Below are 10,177 nucleotides of genomic sequence, written 5' to 3'. Positions count from 1 at the left end.
GTGAACCAAAGAAATCCAAACATCATCACATAGCTCCTAAGACCCAAGAATCCCACTCTAACTCGTATCTCCTCGCCTGGAGCTGGACTCTGGCATCCCAAGCCTCGCCTCACCTACCGTCAAGCACATAAAAACAAGAGGTAGCCGACATGCCGATGAGTATAAACCCAGTATGATACAATCAATAACATATGAGAATTAAAATTTCAAATATCTCATATAAAATTCATAAAAATGCAATATAATGCAATGCATGATCAGAAACTGTGGGCTATCAATAAATCTCAAGATCAAGTGAATCATCTGGTCATAGGGTACCCAAGGGAATAGAATCACCAAGCAACATCCACCGACTCATCAGCTCGGGGTGGGGTGCTGTGTTCTACAATCCCAGGACTATGGTGTGCCTATAAAGAGTGTTCAGGCCATAGCAGCGACCTCCGCATACACTATGCCAACTCAACTATAGCCCCATACGTCCAACAAATCAATAAATCAAGGCGACCTCCGCCATATCAAATCTGAATAAAAAACTGGCTCAATATGCAATGTAATGATGCAAATCAATATTATCATTTCGATATCATAATCAACTCATCTCAATACAACAATCATCATCAAATCACCAATAATTCATCGAGCCATAGAGTTTTCAATTTAAAATAAAAATGATACTTTTACCTCGTATGTTATCGACCGTAACATACCTTTCAAATATTACCAAAAGAAGATCGAAATGTGTAGGTGAGAAGTCTTGAACCTCTGAAATCTACATAACTCAAGAACTCGGATAACTTATCAAATTAGAGCAATTTCTGTACAAAATTCATAATTAATTCAATACGGCTTCAAATCAATATCTGCAAATTAGATATTTAAGAAAACTCAAATTCCAACAATTGTGTAAAGAAGTAATCCGTATCATTTCTTAACCATAATATGCCATAAAAACATTCATTGAATCATTTTGTCAAACACATGGAGTGCGTGCTAAAGAGTTAGCTCCTCTTCGATTCCATTTTAAATTCTAACCAACAGAATCACAATCTCCAAAATTCTTCAACACCAAAATCCAACAATAACTAAACTCACATGCTTACCTTAGCTCCTTGAACCCAAAATGCTCTTGCTCTTACTCCAAAAACCCAACAAGTAGCTAGAATCAAAGGAACAAATGAAGGTAAAAGAGAACCCGAGCTTCCCTTGGAGTGAAGAATCGAGAAGTGAGGAGAGAAATGAATGAAAATTGAACCAAATCTTCTATTATACCACTTAAATCTCGAAAACACGCTTTTTAAAAATCGCTAGCCGCAAGAGCAGACATCTTTTTCCGCCCGGGCGTGGAACTTTCGTCAAAACACCATTTTTCCCGAACAAGACCCGCCCGGGCGCACATGATTTCCCGCCCGGGCGCGCACTCTGCGCACATCCACTACAAAGATCGCTTCCGAAACGCCTTTTTCTTTCATAATTTGGAAAAGTGGTAAACTACAAAGTTGTATCCCTATGTCTTGGCTTGCATCTCCCCAAATTTCAGGTCATTTGGAGGTCTGAGTAAAACGTTATGCTCAATCTCCCAACATGTGTCATTGTAGGAACGACGATACGCACGACACACTTCGGGGTGCTTTTGGCTCATCTTCCCTAATGATTTGAACAAAACTCAAAACTGGAAAGTTATAGCCTTATGTCTTATCTTTCTAATTAAAGTTGCCTCACATCAATTGGATCAATATACAAAACATTATGCTAAAAATTACAACTACTGCCACATTTTTCATACCGTTTCTGCACTTCCATTACCTATTTAGCTCAAATTCCACCTTTGATTCTACCCATCCATTATCTGTTCCACTCTATAACATCATTACCATTCATACCATAACGTAAAGCCAAGAATCATCACAACTACTGCCATATTATATCAAAATTCGGGCATTACATGATCAGTCAGTTGACTTGAAAATTCAGTTTCGCTCAACTGATCAGTTTCCAACTGATCAGTCAGTTGTGAATTCAGTTTAGCTGGTATCAATTGCCTTTAATATTATGCACATTAATATTTAGTTAGGCAACTGATGTTTGATTTGCGAAGCCTGGTTACTTGATCAGTTAGTCCAATAAATTTGATACTTAGTTTGTCAAATCACTGAAATTTATTTTCCAACAATTTCCCCCTTTTTGGTGATTGACAAAACTTGGAACTTAATAAACTGATCAGCTGAAGTAAAGAGAATGCTTTTAATCATTGTAGATAAAATAATTTTTCTAGTGTATAGATTCGTACAAAGAAAACAAATAATCTTCAACTAATAACTGACAACAGTTGTCTCTTCAGTTCTGATCCTCTCTTATTCCTTCATCAATCTAGCTGCTTCCCCCTTTTTGTCAAGCACATCGGTTTTTCGAGATAAAATTCTAACATCAACTGTAATATCTTTAACAACAGGCAATACAGTGGTTTGCAGCAAGTCGATTTTCTTCAAAACAGATGTCTCCATATATTCAACTTGTTTGCTGATTGAGTCTTGAGTAAGGGAGAGACTCTCAGCTAAGCCTCTGTTCAAAACTGATTTTCAGATTTTAAGTTTCTTGAGTTTTAAGTTTTCTAGTGAATCCTTCCCAAGGAGAAGAAAGGGTGACGTAGGAGCATTTGAATCTCCGAACATCCATAAAAAAATTCGTGTCTATTTGTTTATTGTATTTACTTATCATTTTCATTGTTTTAAGGATGCATTTTTGAAGCATTTTATGTGTTCTTCAAATACCAAAATATTACATACAAGTGTTTGATAAAATGCTTCAACTGAAATATTTTTACTCATTCAACTTGCATATATTTTAAATGGTTTACAAAATATTAAATTGGTTTCTACAAAGGATTATTTCGAGTATTTTCCGTTTGGTTTGAACACCAAACTCGATTTAATTCATTGGTGTTCAATATTTCAAGAACCGAGTTATTGTAGCTCAATGGTGATCTCCCTAACCGATCCCTTCAATATCAGTTAAATAAAGAAAATATATTTCCCTTCAATCTCCCCATTTTTGCCTTTCTGGACAAAATCAAATCAAACTCATTTATCCTCGTTAGCTCACGACATCTCCCCTGAGTTAGAGAATTTTTCTCCCCCTGAATAATATAAGGTTAGCATGAGTGTTGTTAGTATGTTGGAAACATTTGGGATAACACCTGCATCGATTTCATTAACAGTGCACAGAGCAATTACATCAAAGCAGGAAACATAAACAGAGACGGCAAAAGAAGAAAAACATCAACATCAAAACAAAAAAACATAAGTTAAACGCTTAGAGCTTAGTTTCCATCCCCTTCATCTGTCTCCTCTTCCTCATCGGTTTCCTTGGTCCCAGATGGACCAGCAACTAGAGTTTGACATCTCTATCTCCCTTTTTTTGTTCAGAGAAGACCCCTATATCCAAAATTAGCTTGTAGTTGGCCAGGAGATCCTCATAGTATGCAATATCAGCCTTTGCCTTAGTGATCTTAGTAAGTGCATGATCAATTTGAACTTGGATCTCAGCCGTATTGAGCTTTATGAATCCAGTGTCCTGTGAAGTAGGAGTGGAGCCTTGAGGGATTCCAGAGACATGGCCAGTGGTGTGAGGCACAGACCATGGGAGATCAATTTTCCTGTTGCACTTGAAGAATGCAGGGAAAATCTTAAATGGTTCACCAATGGCTGACAGTGGCTCGCTAACATCCCGAACAAAACCTTGGTATACCAGTATCCCGTAGATTAAACTCGGAAAAGGGAGCTTGGACGCCTTGAGACCTCCTGTTGCATACTGAAGTACCGTGTCGAAGACCAGCTTTCCGAAATTAAACACTCCATTGGTCCCTATGGAGTGGAGAACCATGGCTTGGTGTCTGGTGACTATGGTGGTTGTTAGGATCGATTAAATCAGTTGGGATGTGTTTAGAAGGGGGGTTGAATAAACACTTACGATTTTATAATCTTTTCAAATGAAGTGTCAGTTTTGTAACAAACTGAAACTAAGAATCTTGTTAGTCAATGACAATCAGTTTAACTGATAACAATTGCGGAAATAAACTGACTGAAAGATAAAATAAATAACTGAAGTAATAACACAAAGATTTATGGATGTTCGGAGACTGAAATAACTCCTACGTCACCCCTTCTATCACAAGGATATGATATGCACTAAAAGACTTTGATCGATACAAAACTTGTACAGACCCACTTCAGTTTGGACTGAACACTGCCTAATCTAAAACTCTTAGTTTACTAAATACCTCACAGTTCTTCGACTGAACTTAGCACAACTGATCTATTTAAAGATCAAATAAACAAAAAACAGTTTGTGCTTATATGCTCGAAAAGTAGCCTCAAATGCTACGTATAAATATGATAAGTGTGAGCTTTTTCATTCTTGAATAAGAGCGATTAATTCAGCAGGGTAACATCAAGCTTAAGAGAATGGATAGATCGATTGTTCCTTCAGCTGCTCTTCTCACCTATTTATAGGCTTCTCTTCAACGGTAACATTAAATATTATTTGAATCTTTATATCCGTTGATTGCCAAGTCAATATTTTTCTGGCAATCGTACACTGTAGCTATGAAATACGGTGTTCCACTACGAGTTGCAGTCTGTTTTGTACTTTGTCGCTTGAATGTCCTTTTCAACAACTTATGACGTGTACAGCTGAATAATCAGCTGATTCGCTGGTAAGAGCACAACTGATTATATCAACTTATCAGTTTTCAACTGATCAGTCAGTTTTCTTCGTAAGTTCAGTTTAGTTGGTTTCAGTTGCCTTCGATAAACTGCGAATTAATCTTCAATTAGACAACTGTCAGTTGATTTAAGTAGTTCAGTTTCTTCAAGCTACTTGATCAGTTAGTCCAATTAATTAATGACTTAGTTTGTCAAACAACCGAAATTAAGTTTCCAACAGTGGTGTTCGTGGAAGGTGTCCAATTTTGAATGGCTAGCTTGTGGTGTACATAGTAAAATGATGTTAAATTGACAGCTGATAGCCTCTGTAGATGGATTAAAAAGTGAGTAATAATGCCCCCGGTGAGTGTGGCGGTGATTAGATGAATGTCTCGGGCAATTCCATCAACATCTTCCGTTGGGGTCTGGTAATGTGAGTTTATTGCAGCAGGACTAAACTCATAAAGCCTGTCACGAACAAAGACTTTACCGAACTTGGCAGATCGCTCATCTTCCACTCCTGGAGATAGGTTAGCATAAAACTCAAGCACGGGTCTTCGAGAGAAGGGTGTGACAGCTGAAACAGTGGAGAAAAGATGGGCTTGCTTGAGGAAGGCAATCAAGTTCTGTCTGTCAAAGGCATCACCATCAATATTCTTCTTTTCTAGGAACTCTCAATTTTCATACAAGTGCCAATGAGCAATAGCCGCTTCAGTGTAAAAATTGTCACTGAAGGTTGTGCTCAAATCATAGTTAGGAAGGTCCGTGTTGTTCGGAAGGTCGGCATCATCTGGCACAACACTTCCACTTTCAGACGAAGCTTCTGTGCCTGCCTCAGGCATGTCATCAATGCTTTTGGAGGATGACTCAGTGAGGCTATCCTCGTCAGATTCGTGCACTATATCAGGAGTGCGTTTATCAGCAGATGGGGTTGCAGCAGTCGCAGGGGAAGATTTCTTCAAATCGGTCAGGACTTCGGCTAGAGACACTTCGTCTTCATCGAAAGAAGTTGGACCCTTTTATTCGGTTTGTGGACCTGAGTCAGAAGAGTTGAGAATGTCTCACCAGTTGATGTGGAGGTGGATTTTGGAGCAGCTGTTGGTGTGGGCTTCTTACGATCCACTATCTTATAATCCGCGTCCTCAGAATCATCGCCTGAGCTATTATCTGGATCAGCAAGTGAAGGACGGCTCGTCTTTTCACCCTTTCGGCAGAAACGCTTTGAAGTAGTTAAATCAGGGTTGTACCATGCTTGTCTCTTCGATCGACGAACATGTTGACGTGGTGGATTAGAAACCCGTATTATGGGTGGATTTTCAACATTGAATGCTTTTCCTGGCTCGCCGGGTGCAGTTACCTCCAATGGTATGGGTTGATCAGCAACATGAACTAGTTCCATAGAGGGCTCTACAGGAGATGTTTTTGAACCAAGGGCAACATCTTCTCGGTGTCCCATCTCGCTTCGAATGTCGTGAGGATCAAAACCCTTTCCTGTCATTGAAGTGTATTTTGAGTGAAGAAAAATAGTGAGAAGTTTCAGATAGAGAGACAAAATCACGTAGGATGAATTTTTGAGAGTTTGCGAAGGGTAAAATTGACGATAATGTGAGTTAAGAGTGAAAGGAGTGTGTATTAAACGATAAGCATGCACAATTAACACAACGGTAACAAAATCAAGATTTACTCAAACAATTCCTGTGAGTTCAACGATAAAAAAATGTCACAGAAAAATTTAGCTGTTATCCCTTCGAAGAATTTCTGAGATAATTTTGTTCACAATCATTTCAAAATCATTTCCAGAATTGAAACCCACATCGAATTAACACCACTAAAACATTAAAGATCCACCATATTCAATTTTCGTAAAATCTGGTTTTCATCGAATTGTATTTGATGAAATACTCATTACCTTATGACACAACAATATTCACAATGTTATGTTTATGCCTAATAACAGAATGTAACAAAAAATAGAAACATGAAAATAAATATGAAATATGTTTACAGATGAAATGTCGTCACAAATGTTGGCAACATCTTCCGACAACACACATAATTACAGAAAAACAAATTTTTTTTCTTCACACTTATTGACTTAACAACTTTCTGAGCATAGAAGTGGTAGCTCTCACACTAGAAGAACAGTCTTCATTGGACTCCTCTAGGTAGCTTTTTCCATTTTCTTCTATTTCTGTGTTAATTTTAGAAGGGGTAACTTCCACACTAAAATCACAGCCTTCATTGAGCTCCTTTATATAGCTTTTTCCATCTTTCCTTCTAATACAAACTCAAAATTTTTATTCAACTTTTCTTAGGTTACTTGTCACATTGGTTAGAGTTATGTGACCATACTTCAAATCCTTTGTGAGTGAGTTTATAAGTATAGGCGTGAGGAATTAAAATATAACAAGGAATTGTAAGTGTATCAGAAGAATAAGCAACACAGTTCAACACAACATATCACAGTATGAATGTAATGCAGAATGCCTAAGTCCTAAAAATGCACATGCACGTGACCATTCTTACATATCACAGTATGAATGTGAATGATTAGGCAGAACACATGCTGAGAGATTTCCTAAGGTTGGAGAATCTCTCAAAACCTAATACCTTTGTGAATATGTCAGCCAGTTGGTTATTAGTACCAAAAAATTCAATTCGAATCAAACATTTTTCTACTAAATCTCGAATAAACTGGTGTCTATTGTCAATATATTTAGTTCGAGAGTGTTGTACTGGATTTTTGAAATATTGATTGCACTAGAATTATCACAGTACACAACTAAAGATTTACTCTTAAGACCATAGTCTTCTATCATTTGGTTCATCTATAAGAGTTAAGAACAACAACTTCCAGCTGCCACATACACTACAAGAATAAATGCTTATGGTGACATTCATAAATGTCATCATATTCAATATTTAGTGACATTTAAGTTTTAGTGACACCTCCAACAAATGTCGTCTATTCCAATGTCGTCTTAAACTTCCTGACATTTTTTAATGTCATTATAAGATGTTAATGATAACATCATACGTGTTACTAATTATTCATATAATGACAATTTTAAATGTCAGGAAAACTCATGTTTTAAAGACATTTATACATGTCTTGTTATTCTAGCAATAATGACAAATTTATATGTCAGTTAACATAATTTATAATGACAACTAAAAGTGTCGTGAATTTTATTTATAGTGACAATAAAAAATGTCACTAATGATATGTTATAAGGTTAATTTAAAATGTCTTATTATGTAATCTGTAATGACACTTAATGTCTTCTATACTAGTATATAAGGATATTGAAAATTGTCATTAAAAGTTGTTTATAATGACTTTTTGAAATGTCTCTATATGAGTTTTAAAATGACATTTTTTATGTACATGATTTAATATTCTATTGTGACATAAAAAATGACATATTTTATTAAATGTCATCGATTTTCAATATTTTCATGATATAATATTCAAGGATATAACAAATTAACATAAATACAAATACAAAATTTTAAAATAGAAATTAAATTGCTAATAAATAATTTTAATTAATTTTGCAATCATTAATGTATAAGACTGACAAATTTGTTAGCTCGAAAAACATCTACATCCCAACAAATATACCAAATGTATTTAGTTTAAGAACTAACATACAATTAAGTCTTGTAAAGAAAAACATAAGTAAACTTGTGACGCATCTTCATTATTCAACCATCTCATCTTAAGCAAAATCCAATATTTTTTTCACCTAAAATAAAAATTCATATATTTGTATGAATGAAATAAAATTAAAGAAGCACAAAATAAAGAGATTAAAATTTAATTCAAACTAGTGAATATCATACCAAATGATAAACTGGAAAATTATTTTTTATCCAAATGCACCTAGTAGAAATCTCCTCATTAACTGTCAACTGCAAATGTAATTGATATTGGTTTAAAAAGAAAGCTTCAACTCATTATGCCACATCAAATAATAAATAATATCAATATAAACAAAATAAAAACCATTTACGCATCTAACGTATATTCTTAAACCAAAAAGCCAATGCTGAATCAATAAAGTACTAACTCAATATAATAATAAAGTAATAAAACTAGAAAAACGACTTTACCTTTGGAGATAATGGACTACTAGAGGAAGATGTGTGTTGTATATTGTTGTAATTTGAACCAAGGTTTTGGTTTGGTTGATTGCAAATCTTTGATTCTAACATTGCAATGTGTTGGCCTTGTTTTCTAATTAGCATACCAAAGCATGAGATGAATGTTGAATTCCATGATGCCTCTCATACAAAAATACGAGGTTTATTTGTTTCTGAAGTACTGGAGAATATTCACATCAAGTGCACTTCCCCATATCAAATATGGATTTGAATTTAAAACTTTGCAAGATAACAGAAATGCTTCTAGTTAGTAGCACCTTGTCCAAATATATTACACAAGTACTCAATGAAGAATATAGATTCGAATAAATTCAAAAACGCCAGCAAAATGATCCATGTGCAGATTAAAATCATATCAGAAGGAAAGATCAAAACCCAGATTTAAATACTAAAATAAAATGTGAACGATGATGTCTCATATTGGGCTAACCGACAAAAGTAAAACACATACAAATTTGCAAAATAATTATAATACCACCACCAAAAATCATACAAATAGAAACCTTATGAAATCATAAGAAGAATCGAACACTCTTATAAAATCGAACACTCCTCTATTCTCAATAAATCAATCAAGCGAATCAAATGAATCGAACACTCTTATAAAATCTAACTCCTCTTCTAAAATCAAACACTCTTATAAAATCGAAATCGAACTCCTCTTCTCTATGAATCGAACACTCTTAACAAAAAACCGTGACCAAAATCTCTTACAAAACAAGGGATTCGGAACTTACCGGAGATAAGCGGCTGGACAAATCTGAAAATGAGAAGCGGCTGGACAAATCTCAAACCGTGACACTAGAAGCGGCTGAACGAGGGAAAAGAGAAGGGCGAAAGAGATTTGGGAGAAAGAGCGCGAGAGAGATTTGGTTTTTTATCCATCGTTCTTTCCTTTTTTTTCCTTTTAATTAAATTTTTTTTTTTAGTTTTTTAATGAGAGTGAGAGTGAGAGATTAAAAAATTGAAAATGGGTGGGAAAAATAAGAACTTTTAGTGGCATTCATTAAAAACGTCATTATAACATATCTAATTTAATAATTTTTTTATTAAAAATTTTATGTGTAACCAATGTCATGATATGTATGTAATAACGACATTATTTTAAAAATGTCACTAAGAAAATGTCAGTATAGCCATTTTTTCTTGTAGTGATATTCAGATTCAGCCATTGAAATTGAAACGCAATTTTGTTTCCTACTATGCCATGAGACTAAATTATTGCCAAGATAAAAGCAACCGCCAGATCTACTCTTCCTATCATCTAAGTCAACAGCCCAATATGCATCAGAAAATCCTACTAAATTCGA

The 10,177-nt window shown here is 35.2% G+C and overlaps 1 long non-coding RNA gene across 1 annotated transcript; it reads right to left on the bottom strand.

The window, feature by feature from the left end:
• Positions 1 to 8,265: 8,265 nt before the first annotated feature.
• On the bottom strand, positions 8,266 to 8,950 carry LOC140814836 (uncharacterized). The gene is made up of 3 exons (XR_012114177.1): positions 8,817 to 8,950; positions 8,547 to 8,615; positions 8,266 to 8,449 (listed from the first exon to the last, which is right to left on the bottom strand). It is a non-coding gene; the product is annotated as an uncharacterized lncRNA (long non-coding RNA).
• Positions 8,951 to 10,177: the final 1,227 nt, after the last annotated feature.

This window comes from Primulina eburnea, chromosome 15 (assembly GCF_022965805.1).
Source record: "Primulina eburnea isolate SZY01 chromosome 15, ASM2296580v1, whole genome shotgun sequence".
Classification (NCBI taxonomy): domain Eukaryota; kingdom Viridiplantae; phylum Streptophyta; class Magnoliopsida; order Lamiales; family Gesneriaceae; genus Primulina; species Primulina eburnea.
This window is presented reverse-complemented; position numbering and strand designations above follow the sequence as displayed.